This window comes from Sciurus vulgaris (assembly GCF_902686455.1).
Source record: "Sciurus vulgaris genome assembly, chromosome: 16".
Lineage (NCBI taxonomy): Eukaryota > Metazoa > Chordata > Mammalia > Rodentia > Sciuridae > Sciurus > Sciurus vulgaris.
In genome coordinates, this window is record NC_136477.1 from 11371991 (window position 1) to 11397090 (window position 25100).

Consider the following 25100-nt stretch of genomic DNA (forward strand, 5'->3'; position numbering starts at 1 on the left):
AAAGAATCATTGAGGTGTGATAATTTATGAGTACTTTCAAAGGAACAGTACAAGAGTTTTATAGGTAGTGTTTTTAAGTTACTTAATAAAATTTTATCTATTTTGAATTGTGTGGGACCTCTGGGTAAATTGAACTGTTTCTGATATACAGAGAAGTTTGATTTTATGTAGTTTTTTATTGTGTGGTTTAGTAGGTGACTAAAAAAAGTTTTGTTGGAATTTTTTACTGGTCATGTGGTGGGTTTAGATATCCCCCCTCCACCTATGTATTCCACCATTTCTTATGGGGAAAACTGCTTTGTTTAAAAAAAAAAAAAAAAAAAAAGTGAAAAAAGTACATAGAACGTTTATTTCATTTACTAAGTATGTAAAATTTATCATAGTCTCATGTGGGTTCTTATTTTGGTCTTTTGCCTTTTACTGTTTGTTGCTATCTCTGGCTATTTGGATAGGTTCACTTTGAATGATAGATACCTGTGATTAAACAATAAATTTAGAGTTGGTGTTAGATTGTGATGACTTCATTGTGGGAAGATTTTTGCAGAATGTATTCCCCTTATGGTGCCATGTTAGAAGTTGCCAGTAGTCTAAACTTGGATGAGAATTGGAAGGAAGAAATGAAGAGGCATTTATCAGGTTTTGAAGTCACCCCATTTGGAGACAGAGCATATGGGCCATGCAGACACCTACTGCCAGCCCATTTTCCTGCTTGGTAATCGTGCCAATCAAAATCATCTTCAAAACCAGTTGATTTGGGGCTGGGGGCTGGGGCTCAGTGGTAGAGCGCTTGACTTGCACATGTGAGGCACTGGGTTCAATTCTCAGCACCACATGAAAATAAAGATATTGTGTTCACCTACAACTTAAGAAAATTTTTTTGGTTTCCCTGTTCTCGGAGGCGAAGTTTCCTATAAATTTCTGTAGCAGTTCTACATGAAATACCCTCAGTTGGAATTTTCCCACAAACCCTAATATGTCTATCAGGCAGCCAATTTAGACACTCGTTCTTGGAAATACTCTCCCTCCTCTATAGGTTGCATTGCTACAAGGTCTGATTTGCATGTAAATATGTTTTCAGTGATAGTTGCTCTGCTCCCGCGTGGGTGGCAGCTTCAGTGATGCCAACAAAAAGAGCCAGACGAGGGGCGGGGGCAGAAGCTCAGTGGTGGAGCCCTGCTGAGGCCCTGCTTCAAACCCCCGCCCACAACACACCAAAAACTTTTCTCCATTGCGTGGTAAGGTGATCACGGCGGCTCCCGTCTGAAGAGACTAGATGGAAGGTGCTGGGTGTTTTCCTGTCCTCACAGCAGAGCATAGTCATTCTGTTCATTTTTAGTTATGTTTATTCTCTGTGATTAAAAATATTAAAGTCTTTTCCTCAAGCAGAATTTCTGTGTGTTTCTTAGTGATATTTTATTGAATATGTTCAAGCAACTTGTATGCTGACAAATGTCTTTTATTTAACCAAATATATTAAAATATCCCATTGCCATTGTGGATGAGACTGACTCTATATTTTGCCAAGTTATTCATTAGACATGCATGTGTTATGAAGTATATACAGCTTCAAGAATTTTTTTCCTCAAATTTTACTTTTATTGCATATATTGGAGGTTTTTTTTTAATTAAAGCATGGTTTTGTATGTAAATGCTTTCTTAACTGACAACACAAATATACCTGTTGTCAAAGAGGAGTGTAGTAAATTATGGTAGTAAACCTGATCGGTAGCCATAGAGGACCGTGTGATTTTTTTTTTTTTTTTTAAAGAGGGTGCTTAAAATAGTTTTATAAGATTTGTACTTGAGTTATGTGGACTGGTTGGTATGGGTATGACATTTCCTTTGGGTGTTTTGAGAAAGTAAAATTTTGTCCTTGGTAATTCATTTTTTGGTGGTTGGGTTTTTGTTTCTTGTAGTTCTGGGCGTCAAGCCCAGGGTCTCACACCTGCTGGACAAGAGCGAGCTCTACCACTGAGCTACATCCCGTAGCCCATGATATGTTTTTATTTCTTTCATCTGTATTTTCTAATTTCCTTGAGTTATGGTTTGGATCTTAAGTGGTCCCCAAAGGCTCATGTGCTGAAGGTTGGCTGCCAGCCTGGGGCACAACTGGGAAGTGGTGGAACCTTAGGGAAGTGGGGCCTGGTGGAGGCAGGTCATTGGATGCTCTTGAAGGATATGGGGACCCTGGCTCCTCTTTGCATCCTGGCCACATGTGACATCATCTTCCACACCCTGCCACCAGGATTGCTGCCTCACCACAGCCCCAAGGCGACGAAGCCAAGACTTCGGACTGAAAGTTCTTAAACTGTGAGCCACAAACCTCTTCTCATTTATCTCGGGTGTTTTTGTGAGTGAGGGGAAGGCTGGACCGACACCCGCGAGCACTGCGCGTGCCAGGCTGAGAGCAGAGGTACGCCACAAACGCTGCCGGGCCGGGCATGTAGCGCGCGCTCTCTTTTTTTTTTTTTTTTTTTTTTTGTCATTTTGCTCCTAAGTGCCAGGTTAATGTTCTTCATTTGCTTGCTTCCTTCCCAGCTGTTGGTATACCGTGAACGGTCACTGCTCATTTAAACTGAAGTGTTCCGACATACAAGTCCCTCCATCACCACAATCCACATAGGGAACATACCCAAGAATATTCACCAGCTGCTGTTTCGGGTTCCTATAGCTTAGTGGTTTCCAGAATTCATATAAACAATCATATAACACGCAGCCTTTTTAATTTGGCGTCTCTCACCTTTCTATGTCTGACTCGATTATAGTGTCTCTGTCAGGTCTGGACAGAGGCCTTGACCTCCAAATCCTCCCTGGCTCCTTAGATGGCACCAAGTATCTCAAATTCTTTCCGGCCAGGCCCCTAGTCCCTCAAACCCATCCTGTGGTATTTGGACGACGTCCCCAGATCCACAGACAGTCCTGACACTAGTTTCAGATGCCGCGACCCTTGGGCGTCACCCATACGCCCATGGAACTTGGAGTCCTCCCTGCATTCTCAAACTCCATCCCCGGCCACGCCAACCCCACGTGGAACCATTCACAACCGTTACGGGGCCCTTTCCACCCGCCACGGCTGACCCCGGTGCTGCTGTTCAGCCCGTGGAGTTTGGAGGTGCAGCCTGAGGCCCGCCAGTGGGGAAGGCAAGCAGGTCTCGCAGGCAGTCGGTGGGCGCCGCTGGGCCGCGCAGAACCGGTTATGCCTCACTCGTGTCCCAGTTTCCCGTTCACGTCTGCGCTCACTCTCCAGGTCAGTGTCCTGGGCGCCCTCACTGCGGCCGCGTCTCTCCCCACAACAAACTAGGGCCGCAAGCCCAGCAGCAGTGTCTGCAGGCCCAGCGGGCCAGCTCCTGACAACTGCGACAACTGTGGACAGGCTGCGTCCACAGTTGAGGCGACCAGTCGAGAGGGTGGGGCTGGGATCAGAATGCTGGGCGGGGCTGACATGGTGGGTGGGGCCGAGGCCTAGGGGTTGGGGCTTAGGGGGCGGGGCTGAGCCCAAGGGGCTTGGAAGTCAAGGGACCCGCTGAGCCGGGACGGGCCGGCAGAGCCACGGGCTGTAAAGGGAAGACAGGTGCAGTGGAACCCCGGAGGAGTGTTCAGCTGTTGGACAGGCGTGGGCGACTTTGGCGAGGAGGGAATGAGGGCCCAAGGCAGTGCTAACCCAGGAGGAATGGTCCCTCGCGCCCGCCGCCCAGCACCGCCGGACCTCCAGAGTGTGAAATTTATCGAGCTATCTAGTGGCGCTGCTCTCGGACGCGCCTGGAGGAAGACACCGAATGAAGGACGAGAGCCTGAGAAGTGTGGTGGCTAGGGAGAGGGTTTGGTGGATGGAGATGGGTGGGGGACTGAAGAGGAGCTGGGGGAGAGGTAGGGGCAGCTTCAAGTCCTCAGGGCCTGAGGGCAAGGAATAGGAGACAGATGAAGAGAAGGACAAGGACCGGCAGGGACCTGGGCCCTACCTGAGAGCTTGGACTGGGCTGCCTGGGCAGACGCCGAGCAAGAAATAGGTAGTGATCTGAGACAGCACCCTCCTGTAAGAGGGTCCGCTGCAGGGGCTGGTCCAAGGCGCCGACAACTTGCGTGCACCCTGGTGTTGGGCAGGGGGCCAGGAGGCGTGTCAGGGCAGGGACAGCAGTGGGAAGCGACCAGGGCCGCTGGGTCTACTTAGGGGGTCGGGGGACCAGAGTGGAAACAGTTACGCCAGCGCAGACGACCAGGGTAGAACCAATGAAGCGGGGCGGGAGCACCGGTCTGGAGGGGGCTCCGCCTCCCCAGTGTGAGCGGGGTGTCGTTCAGGCTGCTGTCCCTGGGAGCAGTTGGGTCGGCATGGTCAGCTGCGTGTCGAGAAGGGGCCGGTGAGAATCCTGAACTGACTCCAGGCGAGAGCTTCCTGCTGGTGAAAAGGGTGTTGACCCCCGACTGAGGGCAGAGGAGTGGCAGCGCGTGGGGACCCCCGGTTCCTCTCTTCCCCGCACGGAGGATGTCTCCCCCGGATTTCCAAGTTTTGGAAACTGGGTCCTCAATCCACAGGCCTGTTCCCCCAGCTTAGCTTTTCCTAGAACTGCAGGAAATTCCTAAATCTGCAGATTCCTCCTGGCACTCCCAAATGCCAACTTCCCCTCTCCAATTTATATCATTATGTGTAACTATCTGTCCTTTATTGTACATTTCAGACAGACGAAGTGTTTTCTTTTTCTTTCTTTCTTTTTTTTTTTTTTTTTTTTGGTACCGGGGATTTTACTCAGGGGCACTCAACCGCTGAGCCACATCCAGCCCTATTTTGTATTTATTTATAGAGACAGAGACAGAGTCTCACTGACTTGCTTAGTGCCTCACTTTTGCTGAGGCTGGCTTTGAACTCCCAATCCTTTACCTCAGCCTCCTGAGCCGCTGGGAAGTACAGATGTGCACAACCATGCCCTGCTTAATTAAAAAAAAAAAAATTTGCTTATAACTCTATTTTGCTTATTTTTATGTGTTGCTGAGGATCAAACCCAGTGCCTCACACGTGCTAGGCAAGTGCTCTACCACTGAGCCACAACCCCTGCTTCCCCAGCTTAATTAATCATTTTCTTACAGAGAGAGGGATAATTCTTTAAAATATTTATTTGGGCGGCTGGGATGGATCTCTGTGTTCAATCTGAGCACCAAATAAGATTTTTTAATGAATATTTTATGTGACAGGAAAGCAGAGAATCAGCACACAAAGCTCTATGGTAAAAAAAGAAAGATAGAAAAGAATCCATATCCTTTCCTCTCTTTTTTTCCTGGGGGAACTCCTCTGGATTGAGGTTCCTCGTTGGAAAGTTTCCTGGGTGATCTGGCCTACTGACCCAATCCCAGGACAGGACAGCCCCTCTCTGAGCTTGTCACCTTAGATAGATTTACTCACTCGTTTGGTAGTATTTCAATAATGGGAGAATGTATTTAATTAATAGAACCTGAAAAACAATATGAAATGTTTCCAAAACAATAAAAAATGTGAATCTTAATATAAAATTTGCAGTATTTATATTTCATTTGTTTTGTATTCTTTTTACTTTTTTTTTTTTTTTAACTCCTGAAGAATGTGCAGTAAGTTCAGGAGTTGTGTTTTTTTTCCCTCTTGGATGATTTCAACAGGAATTCTGGGGTATAAACTTGCAAATCGTAGGTGTGTTAAAATGTGATTCATTGTTTGGGAACCCATTTCTTGCCCTGGAAATAATAAATGGATGCCTTCATTTTCTGAGAAGAATAGTTATTTAGGGTTCTGTATTTTTCATGTCAATAAGGCTTTGAGTGGTCTTGCTGGATATTTCACAATGTTTGTCTCATTTTAAGTGCCATTGGTGATCCAAGCACTGTGACTGAAAGCTAAGGCCACCCTTGAACCCAGGAGGCTGAGAGGCAGGAGGACCACAAATTTTAAACCAGTCTCTACAACTTAGCAAGACTCTGTCTCAAAATTAAAAAATAAAAGGATTGGGAATATAACTCAATGGTAGAGCATCTCTGGACTCCATCCCCAGTACAGCAAGAAATAAACAAAAAAACTTCTCTTCTCATAAATTATTTCAGGTATTTTGTTACAATCATAGAAAGGTGACACACACATATTCTTCTTCAGGCAATTTAGACAGGAAAGAAAACCTATGCTTTCAATGAAAGTGGGAAAATTAGAATTCTAACGCCAAATGGCATATGCAAAATCTCCAACAACATAACCATTATTATCGTGCTTCATACTTTTTACAGAAGTCACATGGTGGACAGACTGAAAATGAAGAAATTCATCAACGTGGAGAATATTCCAGTCAGATTCCAAACCAATTGGAATAAGAAAAGTACTGGACTAAAGTCATGTGAATACAGCCTGTGTGGAAAATTCTTCATTTGCCATTCATACCATAGTACACACATCAGCTCTCATGCTGGACACAAACCAAGAGTGTCAGAATATGGAGAGCAGTCATATAAATGTAAGGAATGTGGGAGAGCCTTCAGGTATTGCCAATCTGCTGCCACAGAAAAAGAAGAACCACACTTCATAGAAATGCTATGGATGTAAACAATTGGGAAAACCTATACACTCCTTCAAAGCTTCTGAGCACTGAGGTAATGCATGCTGGGAAAAGCACTACGACATGATATGCGGGAAAGCGTTCAGATATCAGCACCCCATTGAATTACATGAAGTGACTCATTTCTTATAAATGTAGGAAACGCGGAAAAGCCTTCAGATACCACCAGTCAGCTCAAACACATGAAGAAGAATACTCTGCACAAGGGTTAGGGAGATAGCTCAGTTGGTAGAGTGCTTGCCTTGCAAGCATAGGGCCCTGGGTTCAATCCCCAGCACCGCAAAAAAAAAAAAAAAAAAAGAAACTCTTCACAGAAATACTATGAATGTAAATAATGTGGGAAAACCCATGTCTGCTCTAGGTTTTTAAAGGCATGAATTAAGTCACAGTGGAGAGAAACACTGAATGTAAGAAATTTTGGAAAAGCATTCAGATATCAAAATTCTGTTCAAAAATATGAAAACAATCATACAGAAGAGAAACCCTGTGAATGTAAAGCTTGTGGGAAAGCCTTCAGATACCGCCAAACTGGACAAATGCTTGACAGGACTTAGTGCAGGGAAATGTTCTGAATGTAAGCAATGTGGGAAAATCTGCATGTCGGCTTCAGGCTTCTGAAAACATGAACCAAGTCACCTGGGAAAGAAAGCCCATGAGTGTAAGGAATGTGGGAAAGCATTCAGAGATCTCAATTCTGCTCAGAGACATAAAAATACTCACACTGGAGAGAAACCCAGCAAATGTAAGGAATGTGAGACAGCCTGCAGATACTGCTACCCTGTTCACACACACATTAAGATGGGAAGAACAACTTTATGTTGCATTAAATGGCAAGTGAGGGGCGAGAGTTGTGTGTGGAGAGTGGGTGACAGAGGATGGGAGAGCAGGGACTAAGATTGGGCGTCTCCGATGACCTCATAACTGGCATGCCTGGTGCCTGGGAGTGTTTTCTGCGTGAGGGCTCAGGATGCCTAGCTGCTGTGGCAATGCCCTGCATGAGGAGGCTCTGTGCAGGAGCCCTATCAGCTCTGACCTTGATCTCAGGCACAGCTTCTGGGAGTAGGAATTCTTACACTAGACATCCACAGTGTTTCACCAGCTCCGCTACCTGAGTCTGCCTGCTTCACAGAAACTTAACAGCTACACAAAGCGCCTACTAACATTGCACTTTGCATCTGTGGTTTGCAACTGCAGAAAAGTTACATAGATGTCCTAGTTTTTGTAACTTTCCTGAATACAAGAATAATGCTTGTGCAATCTTTAACCTGATAATGAGACATATGTAAAGACTGCTGGCATACCTCTTGAGACCTGCATCTCCATAAGAAGGCAGAGCTCCATCTGATCCCAGCTTAATTTTCAAAATCTGTGTTTGTGAATCTTTATTTTCCAATCCCCCTTTGCCCCTCGTGGGAACCAAGAGTTTGGCCACGCTGGTTGGGGCAGTTGTGGCTCGGTGGTAGAGAGCTTGCCTAGCATGTTTGAGGCACTGGGTTCGAGTCTCAGCACCACATATAAATGAATAAAATAAAGGTCTATGAACATCTAAAATTTTTTTAAATGGCCAATGAATCCAATGTTTGTCCATTTTTTTCATTTGTAACATATTTTCTTAATGTAGATATGTGATTTCATATTTATTAGGGTCTCATATGGTTCACCATACCAATCGATCCTCACATCTCACAAATATAAAAAGATAACAGGGAGTCCACAGTTAAACTGAAAAGTGACAGCTGGGAGCTATCATCCCCCTTGCCTTCCCCTGCAGGCATGTCCTGCACCCGACTGCCCAGGAAGGAGCCCCATGAGGTCGTCCAGTGCGCTGGTCTTAGGCAGCTGAAGGCGGGAGGCGAGAGCTGGACTGCAGGACAAACCCAGCGCCCACCTGCTGCCTGCGGGTTCCTGCAGACAGTGCTGCTGCTACTTGCCCACCGGCAGCCAACCGAGTAGTTATATTACCAACCTCAGCTCATAAAAACGGCATCTCTGGGGGGTTTATTCTACTCCTGTTTTGTAGGTAGGACCTTGCTCTGCTGCCCAGGGCAGCCTCAAGCTCAGAATTCAAAACACAACATAAGGTCACATAACTTTCTAGTAAAGCGAAGGTAAGACCTTAAAGTTCAGAGGTAAAGGGTGGAATTCTTGAGCAGAACTGGGCACTGGAAGGGCCATCTTTTGGAATTATGTCCTGTTTCCATCTTGATGGTGCTGGTATGACTATATATATGAAAACTTATAAGAACACTTTAAGTGATATTATGTATCTTAAAAATAATTGTTAGCCAGGGCTGGGGTTGTGGCTCCGTGGCAGAGCACTTGCCTAGCAGGTGTGAGGCACTGGGTTTGATCTTCAGTACCACATAAAAATAAATAAATGAAAGGTATTGTGTCCACCTACAACCAAAAAAATATTTTTAGAAATTATTAGCCAGGCACATGCCTGTAATCCCAGCAACTCAGGAGGCTGAGGCAGGAGGATTGGGAATTCAAAGCCAGCCTTAGCAATTTAGCAAGGCCCTAAATAACTCAACAAGACCCTGTCTCCAAATAAAATATTTAAAAAGGCTGGGGATGTGGCTCAGTGATTAAGTGCCCCTGGATTCAATCCCTGGTATAAAAGTGAATAAATAATCATTGCAAAACATTAATTTCACACATCCGAACTATGTTTAACTCTCCACAACCTTCCATTTTACTTCTATAATGCTTCTCTCTACCACGTGGGATCAAAGAGTGGAAGAATGGAGTTCTCAGGCCCAGGGGGACTTGCAGGCAACCCTGTCCTCAGGAAACTCCTCACAGGGCTCGCCCTGCCCGCTTCTCACACCCAGAACTTGAGAAAAACTGAGAGACTTCTGTTGAGTCCATTCACAAAAAAAATGAGTGACTTAGATACAACGTGATGTTCACGCAGCCTATTCTGACAATGCTTTTAGAAGACAGACATGGGAGCAGGCCTGTAGCCTGGACCCGATGTGTTTAGGGGTGCAGCTGACTCGGAGCATCTCACCAGTGATCATCTTCAAGTCGGGATCCTTCCTTCTTTCTTCCACACGTTTGGTCTGGTCAGATACCAGGTGCTTCGTTCATAAAGGGGCAGCAGCTCTTCAGGGGTAAGCACTGCTGGACAGGTGACAAGGACTGCTCGAGGTTGGTCTCCCTGGGCCAGGTTGCACCACACTGCCAAGTGACAGTGCTGTGGCCCTGCAAGCTGCCTGAGTGGCCTTGTAGCTAGTGTTAAAATCACAGCCACATGGGGCTGGGTGGTGACGCAGTGGTGAGCGCTTGCCTAGCACATGTGAGGCACTGGGCTCCATCCTCAGCACCACATAAAATAAATTTTAAAAAGAAAGGTATCGTGTCCATCTACAACTAAAGCAATTTCTTTTGAATTATAGTCACATTCCTGTTATGGCACACTGTGTGGCCACAAGCCATCAGGCCTGGACACGGATGGCACTTGGAAATAGAAAATGGGGTGTGAGAGGGAAGCTCTGTGGTTCAAATGAAGAGGTGTCCATTACTAGAGGAGCAGAATGTGACTGACCTGCCTGAACAACTTTAAAGGCCAGCAGGGATTGCGAGTGTACTATCGACTGACGAAGCACAGGACTACACTAGTATGCTCCTAGGACAATGCAGCACAGTAATGCTATCATATATAAACTGTACTATACAACGCATCATGAGCTACACACAGTAAAAACGTACACTACATAATGTATGTATATTAATACGCTTACCTACACAGCTCATAGTATACTGGTTAATGTTATATGGTATATTATAATAGGATACATGCATATATCTTCTGAATAGAGATGCAAACAGACTCAAAAATCGCAAATCGAATCTAGTTGAATGCACCTGCGCCGCGCAGCCAGCTGGGATTCTGCACAGGAAAGCAGGGAGTGCTCTTCACGATGTTCAGTTTTGTGGGGCTTCAGCGCTTGCCTGGCATGCTGGAGGCCCTGGGTTCAGCCCCCGGCACCATGAAAAATGATTTCCAGCTTGCATTCTTATTGCCCATTTTTGAATCAGACTATTAGGCTTTTTGCTGTTGTTTCTTGGATATTCTGGATATCAGCTCCTTGTCATCTATACAGTTTGTGTTCTACCGAACCGAAGCTGTTTTCCTCAATCAAGCGATTGCTTCGTACCTCTATGGAGGGTTTTGGTTTGATATAATCCCACCTGTCCGTATGAGTCCTGTGATTTGGGGGAGAGAGGGGCTTGTTCCAAAAAACCCTTGCCCCTTCCAACCTCTCGAAGCCGCTCCTCCTATTTTTTTTTTTTCTGGTAGTTTTAGTTTCAGATCTTGTGTTTAGGTTACTAATTGATGTAATGTTGATTTTTGTAATTAAAAAGAGATAAGGGGTCCAGTTCATTCCGAAGTGGAGATCCTATTTTCTTTTGAAAGGAGCACGGCTGTGGCGTCTCTCCCCTGACTCTGCCGGTCCCCAGACACCGCCTTCCAGTCTGGGTCGTTCACCCTCCTCGTTAGTCTCCGTGCCACGAGCCCGCGGCCGCTCCCCGCTGCCGGCCTCTTTCTCTTTCTCTCGCCCTCAAGGGCGGACACTCCGCGCGTCAAACTCTGCGGAGTGCCCGCGTCTGGAGCGGTTCCCCGGGTGCTTTCATCCCTGCCCGACTCGGATGGGCTCTTCTACTGCCGCTTAGACCGCAGACCCCCGACGCTGGCTCACCTTCCATTTGCCTGACGCTGTCCTCCACATCCAGACGCCGGCCGCATTTGGTAAGTGGTCTCCTCCGCCGGCTTTGGTTAAATGACCCGTAAGACCTGGGAAGTGACCGTTGAGTCTGGCACCCCCAAGGCTCTCCGCGGGGTCGGCAGAACCCTGGATCCCTGCGCTGACTGCTGCGGAGAGCCCCGGGCTGCAGGGGACTCTTTCCCGAGAGGACGGCCTCTTGCGAGACCTACTCCAGTCGCGGTTCTCTTAGGACATTTTTGTCTCTACAAAAGCCCCGGCGCCGAGCACCCAGGTACCTCTACAGGCTTCGCCTGCACGCTGACCTAGCAGTGGTGACGACTCCCTGGTAACTCGTCCTGCATTCAGGTGATTCCTGGGGGCCGAGGGACGCCTGGCCTCTGTATTCATCAGATCCTCTCTCGTAATGGGCAGCTCACTCTCAATCCCCACCCAGACCCCTGGGTTGCCTCTTAGCTCATTTAGGGTCCCTTTACCTCATCCCAGACCTCAAACCAAATGGCAGTCTAGATCCCAACATTCTTGGGGATCTTTTTAACTTCTGAGAGCGCTGGGGAAATGGAAAGAGATTCCCAACCTTCACGCTGTCTCTCTTGCGCACTAAACCTGATCTTTGCTTTTCCTGCAAACCTGAACACCTCCTTTTGGCAATGAAACCTTCACTTCCCCATTTCTTCTTCCCCCCTCCTAATCCCTCCTCCTCCTCTGACTTTGAACCACCCCCATACCTGGTCCCCTGCTCCTCCATCTCCTTTGCCCCATCCCCGTTTCTTCCACCACCACCCCCCCCCACTCCACCCAGCCCACCCAGGCCTCCCATCACTCCATCCTGTGCACATGTTCTAGCTCCGCTATGGAAGGTGGCCTGTGTGAAGGCAGTGTTCACAGTCCACATTCCTTTCTTGCTCTCTGATCTTTCCCAGATAAAGAAACAGCTGGGCTCCTTCATCTCCAACTCCGCAAACTTCATTAAGGAATTTCAGTATCTTACTCAGTGTAGCTATCAGCGGGCAAACTCTGGGGTCCCGCAAGGGGCCAAAGGGGGATTGGAAAGTAAAGATTGACAAGCACAGATCTTGAAGACTAGGCTGGGATCAGGTGAAGCCTGCTCTCTGATGGAGATGCAGTTCTGAAGAATTATGCCAGCAATCTTTATTTATATATGTCTCTTTATCAGGTTAAAGACCATGCAAAGCATTATTCTTTGTATTCAGGAACATTACAGAAACTAGGGCATCTATGTAGCTTTTCACAGTAGCAATCCATGGTTGCAAAGTGTGATGTTAGGAGCTTTGTGTAGCTCTCAAGAAAGTCCTTTGTTAAAAGTTGCTATAAGGTGGGCAGGAACCAGAGAAGGGGAGCTGGTGAAACACTGTGGTTGTCTAGCATAAGATCTTCCTTCCCGGGAGTGTGTGCCTGAGATCAAGGTTAGAACTGACCTGGCTCTTGCCCAGAGCCTCCCCATTGCAGGGCATTGCCACAGCAGCTAGGCATCCTGAGCCCTTGCACAGAAACACTCCCAGGCACCGGGCACGCCATGGTCATGAGCTCATGAGAGACCCCTGATCTCAGTGACTGCTCTCCCATCCTCCATCACCGCCCCCAACAAGTCAGTCTTATGACCTTACCTGGCATGACATTTATATGATCACGTCCAGCACCTTGACCCCTGAGGGGTGCAAGAGAGTCTGGGAAGAGGCTCGCAATTAAGCAGATGAGGTTCACCAATCAACCCTGACCCACCCCATTGGGGCTGAACCAGTAGATAGGGAGCCCCAGTGGGCAATAACCCGGGGATCAGGCGTCTGCGGCAGGATGAATTCCAAACCTGCGTCCTTGCAGGTTTCCTGAAGGCCGCCCGTTTTAAACCCATTAAGTATGATGAACTTCAGAAGTAACGCAGGAAAAGACTGAAAACCCATCCGCCTTTCTGAGTCACCTCCCAGAGGCCATGCTGAAATATACCTAATTGAGGTGGTTGGACAGGGGTCCCCTAACCCCACAGCCAGAGGTTCTAGTGGTGGCATTCAGGGTGTGTAACAGAAGGGAAGGAAAAACACACACACACAACTAAAAGCCTTTCAGTCAGCTAGACCTGCCAGCCGGCCACCACTAGGGACACCCTCACTCCCAGAAGACCCCCAGGCCCCTGCCTCAAGTGCAGAAAAGAGGGCCATTGGGCACGAGCCTGTCTCAACTCCTGACAGCCCCCAGGTCCTTGTCCAAAATGCCACCAACCGGGACATTGGGCACTGGATTGCCCTGGTGCTCAGAGACGAGCCAGGTCACCCTCGCCCCCTCTCCCCACTGACTTACTGGGATTGTCAATGGATGACTGAGGGGCCCGGAACTTCTACACCCGACGACCATCACCACTCAGGAGCCCCGGGTGACCCCTAGGTGGCAGGCAGGCAGCTCCCCTTCCTTGTAGATACTGGAGCCACCTTCTCAGGGCTGCGGGAGCTTTGGGGACCCACTTCCCCTGCCAAAGCCTCTACAGTCGGGGTAGAGGGAAACCATACCACCCCCCGCAAAGCCCTCCAGTAAGGTTGCAATAATGACAAATCTGCTTCACTCACATCCTTTTGGATACTTCCTGCTTGTCCATTTCCTCCTGGTAAGGGCATTCCTACTGAATTGGTGGCCTCTATTTCCTTTCTCATATACCATATGCCTCCACCCGAGACTCCTGCTGTTCCTGTCCTCAACGACCTTGCAGGCACATACAAAACCCAGCCTGAGTCTTCATTCCCCTTCATCCCATCCTTTGCGTACCCCGAGGTCGGACGCCCACACACCTCTGTAGCCACAGTCCCACCTTGACTCACAGCCTGAAGGACCACTCCCCTTCCCAAAGGACCTCTTAGGGCTTCGACGGCCATCCAGGATTTAAGGCAGAACGGCTTTCCTGCGCCCCCAAACTCCCCCCTGCCACTCCGTCCCGGGCCTGTTAGAAGCCTGATGGATCCTGCCGTTTGGTGCAAGAACCTCCGCAGCATCAGCTCGGGCAGTGTCCCCATCTTCCCCTTGGTGCCCAGTCCCTGGCCTTGCTTTCCTCCCCCCTCCTCCCACCACCTGCTGCTCATGTTGGACTTGAAGGACGCCTTTTTTCACTGTCCCTCTTCATCCTGACTCGCAGGATCTCTTTGCCTTCAGCCTGGACTGACCCTCTCCCCTCGAGTTTCTTCTCAGCTGACCTGGCAGTCCTCCCGCAGGGATTTCGGGACCCCTCACTGTTTGGCCAAGCACCGTCCCATGATCTCGCCTCTCTTACTGTCGTCTCCTCCTCTCTCCTACAGTGTCTTGATGACCTTCTTCTACGCTAGTCCCCTCTCTCGAGGACTCCCCCAGGGGCAGCGGTTAAGCTTCTAAATTTTCTGGCTGACGGAGGTCATAGGGGTCTCCTCCAGCAAGGCGCAGCTTCCCAGCCTCGGGTTATTTACTTAGGAGCCAGCCTCCCACCTGGATTTAAGGCCATCACTGTAGAGAAACGCATTGCTGCCAGGACACGCCCACTCCATCCACCAAGGAAGAAGCCCTTTCCTGTCTAGGGCCAGCAGGATATGATCCTGGATCGCAGATTTTTCCATCTGGCCTGCCCCTTGTATGAGGCTTCGAAGGGCACGTCCACACACCTCTCCTCCACCTGGTGGAAGCCCCTTCCCAGACCCTAGGGAAGGCCCTTCTTCAAGCCCCGCCCTCCGCCTCCCCCTGACATCTCCAAGACCTTCTACCTGTTTGTCTCTGGGTTTGCTTTGGGGGTCTTATGACGTGTCTTAGGGCACATGTTCGGTCCCCCCTTGGCCCAGTGCATACCTATCAAAAAGGCTAGACCCCACCGTAAGAGGCTGGGCACCCTGTCTTAGGGCACTGGCCGCAGCATCTGTCTTAACCCAGGAACCAAACCCTTTCCTGTGGGCTCCCAGGAAGTGCTCTCCCTCATCTGCCAGCTCCTTCCTCACAAGGCTCTGCGCACTCCGCCGCCCGTCGGGGTTGGCCTTGCAGACTGCCCTTACTGAGGACTCTTCATTGCCCTAAGACAGTCCTCCTTTCAATCCAGCCACCCTCTGCCCCGCCTGCTGACATGCAGGCTTCAGTGACCATCGCAGCCGGGAGACCTGGAGGAGCCACTCCCTGCCCCTCCAAGGTCCAGGAGGGGCCCTCACAACCCTGCTTCCATGTGGTTCCCTGATGGCAGCTCTTCTCCGTGAAGGGATCCGACGGGCTGGACATGCCACTGTCTCCCTGGAACAGGTTGTGGAGTCGGGGCCACCAACACCGCCAACCAACAGGCGGAACGAACCGCCCTCCCCCGCGCACGCTCGCGAAGGGGAGCCCCTCGCCATCTACGCCGCCTCCACACCCGCTCTCCACATCCTCGCCGGGGCGCTGTTGCGAGAGAGGGGCCTTCTTACCGCGAAAGGGCCTCCATCTCCACCCCAGCTGCACCCTGACCCTCCCTGAGGCTCTCCGCCTCCCAGCAACTGCAGGCCGCGTAACTGCCGAGCCCTCGGACAGACGGGGGTCACCCCTGCAGGCAGCAGCGCAGATGAGGAGGCTGGAAGGGCGCCTGCCGTCCCGCCAGCCCCCACCATGGCTCTCCGCGACCCCGCACCTCACCCCCAGCAGGAGGCTTTCCCGCCTCCTCCGTCTACTCCCCGACCTTTCCTCACTCTCACGATTCGCCGAGACCCACCTGCAGCTCTGCCCTCTGACGTCCCACTTCTGAGGCATCTCCCCGCCACAGGGGAGTTTGCCCACGAACCAATCCCACAGCGGTGGACCCCACTTTTCCGACTCAGCAGGCCCGTGGCGCCTTTCCAGGGTGGACTGGCACCGTGCCTTCGCGCTCGGTCACGGGAGGCACCTTCTCGGGATGGGCTGAGGCCGTCCCACCTCCCACAGAAGGGCACCACCCGTCTCTCCCTGCATCCTGCATGAGCTCATTCCTGGCTTTGGAGTCCTCCTTCCAGGCAGATAATGGGTCTGAGTTCATCTCCCGAGTTTCCCAACAACCCGCCAAGGCCCTTGGGGTCCCTTGGCACTTCCACATTCCCTTTCACCCAAACTCATTGGGTAAAGTAGAACGAACAAACTGAACGCTTAAAAATGTCTTAACCAAACTTCTTTAGAACTTCACCTTGACTGGGTTAAACTCCTGCCTCTTGTTCTTCTGCACCTTCATTCACTTCCCAAGAAACCTGCCAATATCTCCCTTTGAGCTGATGTATGGTCGTCCCATCCTTCCCCTGGGATAGTGCCCCTTCCTTCCCCTCTTCCTTCTCGTAATTCATCCCACATTCGGGCATTCCTATGGGGTTACGCCAACTCCTCCCTCATCTGGACCCCTGGCTCAACCTCCTCAAATAGGAGACCAGGTTCTTGTCTCCTCAGGAGGCCACAGCCCCTCTGTCTCCAAATGGCAGGGACCCCATACAGTCCTGGGGCTGTCAAGGTGCGAGGTTTACCAGGATGGCTACACGTTTCTCGGTTAAGTCTACTCCCAAGCCACAAACCCCCTCCAGCTTCTCACCTCAGGCTTCTTCCAAGCAATACTCGGCCCCCCAGTGGGACCTCTCTGCCTCAGGCTGAAGACATCAAGCCCTCCACCCTCCTTCCCTTTCTGGAGACCGAGGACCAGAACACCGAGGCACCAGACAACCACCCAGCCATGAGGACTGGACTGCCAGCTACGGTCCTGCCTCCCCTGCCATTCTCCCTGTCTGCCATTGAAATTTCCCCAATAGATCTGTCCAGCTTGTATTACAGGACTATCAGGACCTTATAAAGGATGAATCGGGGCTGGGGATATAGCTCAGTTGGCAGAGTGCTTGCCTCGCAAGCCCAGGACCTGTGGGTTCAATCCCCAGCACTGCCAAAAAAAAAAAAAAGACTCAGAGTCTGGCTACAAGTGCTCTCCCTAAGGGAACAGTCCAGTCCCCAGCCCCCGCCTACTGCAATGACATCTCCCTCCCCTGAACCAGTTCTACGCCCATGTCCAGCAGGAAGCAGTCATTGAAGATGGATCTTCGCCCTTGTGCCCAAAAGGGATCTTCTTATGAACAAAATGGGGGAACGAAGGGAACAAGGCTGTAGCCATTTCTCCCCTGATTCTGCCCCCTCCCCTCACGCTATTTTTCAATCTAGATTGACAATTAGTCATTGGTCCAATGAGCCCGTGGGCTCCCACTACTTAAGGGTGGCTCCCCTGCTATTAGCCCTCTTTCCTTCTCTTTCGCCCTTGAGGACAGACACCCTGTTTCTGCTTATTGAAATCTCCAGTGTGAGTTCCTGCATCTGGAGTGGTTTTCTGGGTGTCTTCACTTTTTAACATTTTTTTTAGTTGTAGATGGACACAATACCTTTATTTTATTTATTATGAGGTGCTGAGGATCAAACCCAGTGCCTTATGTGCTAGGCAAGCGCTCTACCGCCAAGGCACAGCCCCAGCTCAAGGACATCTTATTTTCTTTCTTTCATTTTTCCCCCTTCTGGACCAGGGATGCTTTACCACTGAGCTACATCCCCAGTCCTTTTTTTTTTTTTTTTTTTTTTTTTTAAGATAAGGTTTTGCTAAATTGCGGAGGCTGGCCTCAGACCTGCAATCCTCCTGCCTCAGCCACCTGAATCACTGGGATTACACACCTGTAACTCTAGTGACCGGGGAGGTTGAGGCAGGAGGATCATAAGTTCAAGACCAGCCTGAAACTTAGTGAGACCCTGTCTCAAATAAAAAGTAAAAAGAATTAGAGAGATAGCTAAGTGGCAAGTGCCTCTGGCTTCAATCTCCACTACCACAAATAAATAAATAGGCATCCTTTCTCCACTGCGTGTTCTTAGCCACTTCACTGAAATCACCTGGTTGTAGACATGTAAGTTTATTCAATTCCTCAGTTCTGTTCCACTGGTTCATGTGGATTTTTATTTTTTATTTTCTGGTGGGGAGGGGCCTTGGTACTGGGGTGTCCCCAGGGGCACTGTATCACTAAGCTATATCCTCAGCCCTTTTTTTTTTTTAATTTTGAGACAGGGTCTCACTAAGTTGTTGTGGCTGGCCTCGAATTTGTGCTCCTTCTGCCTTGGCCTCCCTAGTAGCTGGAATTATGGGTTTGAGTCATCGTGCCTGGATAGTGCCATGCTATTTTGAACACTGGAGGGTTGTAATATCTATTTAAGATAGGTAGTGTGAAGCCTCTTGCTTTGTTCTTTTTGCACAAGATTTCTTTGGTCATTCAGTGATGGTGGTTCCACACAAATTATAGTATTATTTTTCTAATTATTTATTCTATGTTCTGTGTGGAATATAGAATGTCATTGGTGTTTCAAGAGGAATTTACTTATCCTTTGGATCCCTTCTGATAGTTTGGATATTTTATTCATACTGAGTCTTCCGATTCATAAACACAGATTTTTTTTTTTGTCTCCAAAAAAACTGTCAAGCATAATGTCTGTACTTCTTTTCTTTTAGTTGTGTCCCTGTCTGATGTAGATGTCAGAGTAATGCTGGCCTTATAGAATGGATTGGAAGAATTTCCTCTTCCATTTTTTGAAATAATTTAAGAACTGGTATTGTTTCTATCATTATTATTATTATTATTTTGGTGATGAGGATGTAATCCAGGGCTCAGGAATGCAAGGGGGGCCCTCTACCATTGAGCTATACCCAGCACTGAAGAGAGAGGGAAGGAAGAGGGAGAGAGGTGGTAAGGGAGGACATCTGTGTCAATACCGTCTATGGTCACTACATGCGCACACCGGGTGACCATGTTTCAGAAGGCTTAATACTGTTAAGACCAATACCACCCCAAATTATGTACTAGTCCAATGCATCCCCGACAAGATGCTACTGATGAGTTTTGAGAAATAACTCATTTGAATCTCAATAGAGTCCAAAAAGACAAAACGATCTTGCAAAATAAAAGCCAAGTTGGATGTCAAAAATTGCCTAAAGGTATTATAAACAAAACACTATTGGGAAAAAACATGCAGGGCCCGAACAGAGAACCCATAAGTAACCTCACAAGCATCCTGTGTAGAGGAACTTTGCGACTGGCCTCTCACCTGGAAGCTAAGAGTGCTCCCTTCCCCAGGCTTCAATTCTCAGGAATGATGAAACGCTCAGCTGGATTCAGATTAAAACTGTGATCCAAGTGAACCCCCAAATTGATTAGCACTGTGCCTAGGAGAAAGAACTTCTGACCTTTATAGACTTTTCTCAAAATGAAAAAATTACACTGCACACACCTATACTGTGGATGCAAAAACTCAAACCTAATATTAAAAAGTAGGCCCAGGAACTGGGGCTGTGGCTCAGTGGTAGAGTGCTTGCCTGGCATGTGTGAGGCACTGGGTTCGATTCTCAGCACCACATATAAATAAATGTATAAAATAAAGGTCTATCAACATCCAAACTAAAAGTATTAAAAAAAAAAAAGAAAAGAAAAGTAGGCCCAAGAAAACTTCAGCCCCAGAAAAAGCATATTCCTCCATATCCCCAAGCCACATCAGCGTGTGGATCCCCAACTTTCCAGAGCCCGGCAGATTCTCAGTGCCAATGCTTCTTTCCTTGGTGGGTGTGAACAAGCAGAATACTTGCAGGGGAAGGAGCCCTAGGAAGAACTAACTGTCTCTCATTACTTCCTTTTGCAGGCTCAAGGGTGATTTAATTTGGAGTCACTGGCTTCAGGTCTTGGCTAACCAGGAATGTAGCTTTGGATCATCATTAATAAATGAAACAAACTCAGTGTTTGAAGAATTCAGCAAAATCACTCAATCCAGTTTTTATGTATAAAGAAGAGGAAAGAAAACTATAAGGAATATTTACTAATTCAACAAGGAAATCCACAAGTATCTGTTCTTTTCAGAAAATGAAGTAGTGGGAGAGCACTTGCCTAGCATGCAGGAGGTCCTGGGTTAGATTCTCAGCATCACACACAAAACACACACAACAATGAAATGCTGTCAGTTAATTGTTATTTCCAAGGCAAGAAATTAGTTTATAAACTGTCATTGTTTAAACACTTCTAGGTGTTAGAAGTTTAAACCCTGGAATTCTTTTTGAAATCATCAAAGCAGAAAAACAGATCTGAGAAACTGTACATGTTCAGGGGAAGAAACAGGGAAACAAGAATTTTTAACAAATAAAATGTAACACTGGAATTTCCGCCCCCCTGAAATTCATGTCTTTCTTCTTAGATTTACTGAAAAAACATGAGACTCAAGTGAGTACATAAATCTTTTCAAGGTGACAAACGCAGAGAGGGACAGTGCTAAAGGCTAGATCACCCAAAAAAGTTCGCAAAGAGGAACCTCAACCCTAAGGAGTCCCTACAGGACATCTGTGCCCAGGAAAGGACTAGCTAAAGGGAAATCACAGCTTGGAGTCACTGGAGGAGAGGCACAAAGATTTTGTGCAACCAGTTCCAAGTGTTATTCTTTCTTCTCTTGCAAAAATTCTAAAAAAAAGCATATTTTAAAATAGAACCGTCCACTGCTCTATAGAAAAAAAATGGTAATCAAAATAGTGCATTTGACCAGGTATGGTGGCACAGGGCTGTAATCCCAGCTATTCAGGAGGCTGAGGCAGGAGGATGGCAAGTTCGAGACCAGCCTGGGCAAATTAGCTCCACGCTTGCCTAGCCATGCCCTGAGTTCAATCCCCAGTACTGAGGAGAAAAAACAGTGCCATAGTTTGAAAGTCAGCATAGAGGACTATCGAATAACAAAAGTAAATCAAAATATCTGATTGGCTTTTATTTGCGATTTTAGAATAGGTAACACCTCATTCTATGGATCTGAATGAGTGCATCGATGAGCTGAGCGGAAGTTTGGGCTTTACAGGCAGAAAAGGGTTAAGAGAGAACAAAATGCGCACTGTTCTGTTCCAAGTTACTTTCCACATAAAGGTTAAATCAGAAGGGCCTTCTTATCACACTGCCTAACACTTGCCGGGTTGGGGGAGTTGGCCATTACCGGTCTCCTGATTTCCTTGGAGGCAGGTTGGAACTTCCTCATGAGTAACTCCGTTTGGGGTGGTCAGACCTAATGCAGGAGCTCAGAACAAACCAGTGGTCCTCTACAAACTTGAACAGGACAAGTAATAATGTCTACTGGAGAGAAGCTGGGGCTTGGAACGGGGTCGGAACCTGGAAATTTGGACTTTGCAGCCAGGACTTGGGAGAGGAGGTGGGCTGAGGATTTGAGATTCCGCTTCCCATCTATTTAGAAAACTCGGGAATCATGTCTGCGTTGGGGAGAGAGGCAGTTCCTCCCGCGCACACAACCCTCGGGCGAGTCGGGGTCCCGGTCCTCTCCCCGAGTCACCGCACTGTCGGGAGAATTGCCCCGAGAGGGTACCGCGTAGGGCCGAGTCGCGGCGCAGGGACAAGACGGGGCTTTGGGGTCACGGCTGCCAATCCTGCCCCACCTCGGGGCTGGAGGGACCGAGGGCTGAACAGAGTCAGCGGGGGACCCGGCCGCAACCGGAACCCATGGTTCCAACAGGGGGTCCTGGTCTCGAGACTCCCGGCCTCTCTCTCACCATTTCTCGGCTTCCGGGGTCTCCAGACTTCCTGCTACGGCTCCCGCGGTCCACGCAGGTCACAGCTCGACCGCGGCGGCGGCGAAGCCACTTGAGCTTGTGACAAGCAGGAGAGACAGGAGAAAAGCAGCGCGGCGGGTCTCATTGTCTACCCTACTCCTGACTGTGTGACCACGCCCCCTTTCTCCAGCACCTCTGATTGGGCAATTCATAGGCTCCACCCTCTTTTCCTGAGTGACAGCAGACCCCGGTGGTCGCGTAGTTTGGCCCACTTGCCTGGTGCCTGTGTGCCTTAACCAGGTTCTGCTAGAGATGTTTTAGCAAAACTTTTCCAGATCTTCATGCTGGACACAGCCGTCGGTCTGCAGAAATACTGAAAGAGAGACACAGGTATTCTCAAGGAATCTCAGATTTAATTTGTAGATGAGGTGAACTCCTTAATGAACTACCCTGGGAGGAACAGATCCAGAGCAATAGGGTGGCTGAGGCAAGGTCAGACTGAATCAAAAGGGACATGCCAGTGACTTGGCATAAGGTTGCAAGGCCACTCATCGAACTTTGACCCTTGTTTGCAAATGCAGTTAAATAAAAGTGATCTTATAATGTAATAAAGAGTCTGAGACTGAGGATGTAGATCAGTGGTAGTTCATTTTTATCCAACCCCAGACCCCCTAACCTGGGCACAGAGATACTTCTCAAACTAACTTCAAGTTATGATGTAAAACTCTGATGTTTATATTCAACCCTGAAAGAATTTATTTCGGATCCATTTTTGAGTGATCCTACAGATTCGTTTGTTTTTGTGGCGCTGGGGATGGAACCCAGGGCCTCAAGCAAGCTAGCAAGTGCTCTAATAGAGCAGCATCTCTAACACCCATACAGAGTGCTGAAATTAAGCAGCTATCCTATCCTTAAGGCAATTAAATTCCTTTTTTCACTGATATAAGTCACTGATTGTTTATTTTTCCCAAACTTTAGTCAGTCTTTTCTGAACTCTCTCCCTAACAAGGACCATTCCTGTACTACCTTGCAGAATCCATTTTTAGCAAGAATCCTGCTAACTTGGTTTAGGGAGAAATCTCCACCTTTGGCATCTGATATTTGATCAAACTCGTCATCCATATGGCTCTGCGTGTGATATGTGATCATCCTGACCTGCCTTCACCAAAATCCCAGCAGACTGACACCTACTTTTAATAATGCCCCTCCCTCCTACCTTGTTCCTTAGCAAAGAAATCCCCAGTTGTTTTGATTTTATTTAGAATTAAACCTGGTTTTATACAGGAGTCTTCTTTCCCTATCACAATACTTTATTGAATAAAATTGATCTTTACTATTTTATCTTCTGTCTGGCTCTGGTTTTTTTAGCATAAAAAAATATAAGCTTACATACATTTGGAATATACCTGGAAGCACTTAATAAGTTTAACAAATAAATGAGCTTAACAAAACTTCTAATGCACTTATTTATGTATTTGGACAGCTACATTGAGGTAAAATACACATTTTACACAAATATCCCTTTAAAGTGTATCATTTCGGTTTTCATTATTTACATAACATAAACATTACATACATGATTTAATTATACACAGTGGCGTATAATCATCACTGCAATCAATTCTAGGGCATTTTTATCACCTTAAAAAGAAACTCCTGTACTCTTTGCCTGTCATTCCTCTTCCTCCTTCAATTTCCTGCCTTTGGCATTCACTAATTTGCTTCTGTCATACAGATTTCCCTATTTTGGTCTTTCTTCTGAATGGAATTACATAATATGAGGTAAAGTTTATTTTGGCTCATGATTCCGGAAGTAAGAGGTCAAGGTTGGGCTGCCCCATTTGTGTGGGTTTCTGGTGAACACAACACCCAACACCTGATGTAGGAATAAAAGCATCACTTCTCCCACTAGGAAAGAGAGGCTGAGGTCTACAACCCCCTTGAAGGGCATACCCCAATGACCTAAGGACTCTCACTAGCCCGGCCTCTTAAAGGTCCATAGCTCCTCCCAATAGGGCCACCCTAGGAATTGGGCTCTTATATATGGACCTTTGGGGGACACTCATTCAAACCATAGATAAGCTGGGTATGTACCCAAAATAATTTGAAGCAGAGACTCAGACAGGTATTTGTACATGTGTTCACAGGAGCAAATAAGTCTCAGCAGGCAAAACATGGAAGCAACCCAATTGTCCACTAGCGAATGACGGATCAAATAATATCCAAAGAAAATATACTCGTATCTTTTAAAAAGTAAAGAAATTCTGACTTATGCTTCAGCATGAATGAACCATGAGAACATTTGCTGAGAAAAGTCAGTAAAAAAATACCATAAATAAATAAGATGAAGCTGGGCATGGTGGCACCACACCTGTAATCCCAGGGGCTTCAGGAGGCTGAGGCAGGAGGCCGAGAGTTCAAATTCAGCCTCAGCCACTTAGTGATGCCCTAAGCAACTCAGTGAGATCCTGTCTCTAAATAAAATACAAAAGGGCCTGGGGATGTGACTCAGTGGTTAAGTGCCCCTGTTTCAATTCCCAATACAAAAAAAAAAGAAAGAAAGAAAGAAAAAAGAAAAGAAAGAGAAAAAAAAAAAAAAGAAAGTAGACTTACAATTGCCAGAGGTTGGGAAGAGGGAGTAATAGAGAGTTGTTGTTTAATGGATAATTTTATTTTTGCAAGACAAAAACAGTTATAGAGATTGGTTTCATAATGTCAATGTACTTAATACTATTTATCTACACCCTTGAAAATGGTGGGACTGGGGTTATAGTAGTTTTTCCCTCACATGCTCAAGACTATGGGCTTAATCCGCAGTACTGCAAAAACAAAAAAGCAACAACAAAAGCACAACTCAGTATAATCCCAGCAGCTCAGGAGGCTGAGGCGGGAGAATCACCAGTTCAAATGCAGCCTCAGCAAAGTGAGGCACTAAGCAACTCAGGGAGACCTTGTCTCTAAAAAAATACAAAAAAGGGCTGAGGATGTGGCTCAGTGCTTGACGCCCCTGAGTTCAATAGTTCAATCCCTGGAAAAAAAAAAAAAAAAGAGATGTCAAATAATCCAATTTAAAAATGGGAAAGGATATGAATAGACAGTTTTCCAAGGAAGATAAACAAATGACCAAGAGCAAATGAAAAACACTATACATCTTCCAACACAAAGAAGTTATATGTCTGAAGTAGTAGACATGCCAGTTACCCTGACCTGATCATAACGTATTATATGCATTTATTGAAATGTCACACTGTACCCCATAAAGATGCA

The 25100-nt window shown here is 47.5% G+C and overlaps 1 protein-coding gene and 1 long non-coding RNA gene across 2 annotated transcripts in view; one reads left to right on the top strand and one right to left on the bottom strand.

The window, feature by feature from the left end:
* LOC306646592 overlaps window positions 1-1370 on the bottom strand; it is an 82987-nt gene extending 81617 nt beyond the window's left edge. Inside the window, exon 1 of the long non-coding RNA XR_013759890.1 lies at window positions 857-1370. This is a non-coding gene — a long non-coding RNA (uncharacterized lncRNA). The remainder of the gene's footprint in view (window positions 1-856) is intronic.
* LOC306646584 (uncharacterized protein) overlaps window positions 1-25100 on the top strand; it is a 63834-nt gene that overhangs the window by 24359 nt on the left and 14375 nt on the right. The window lies entirely within an intron of this gene.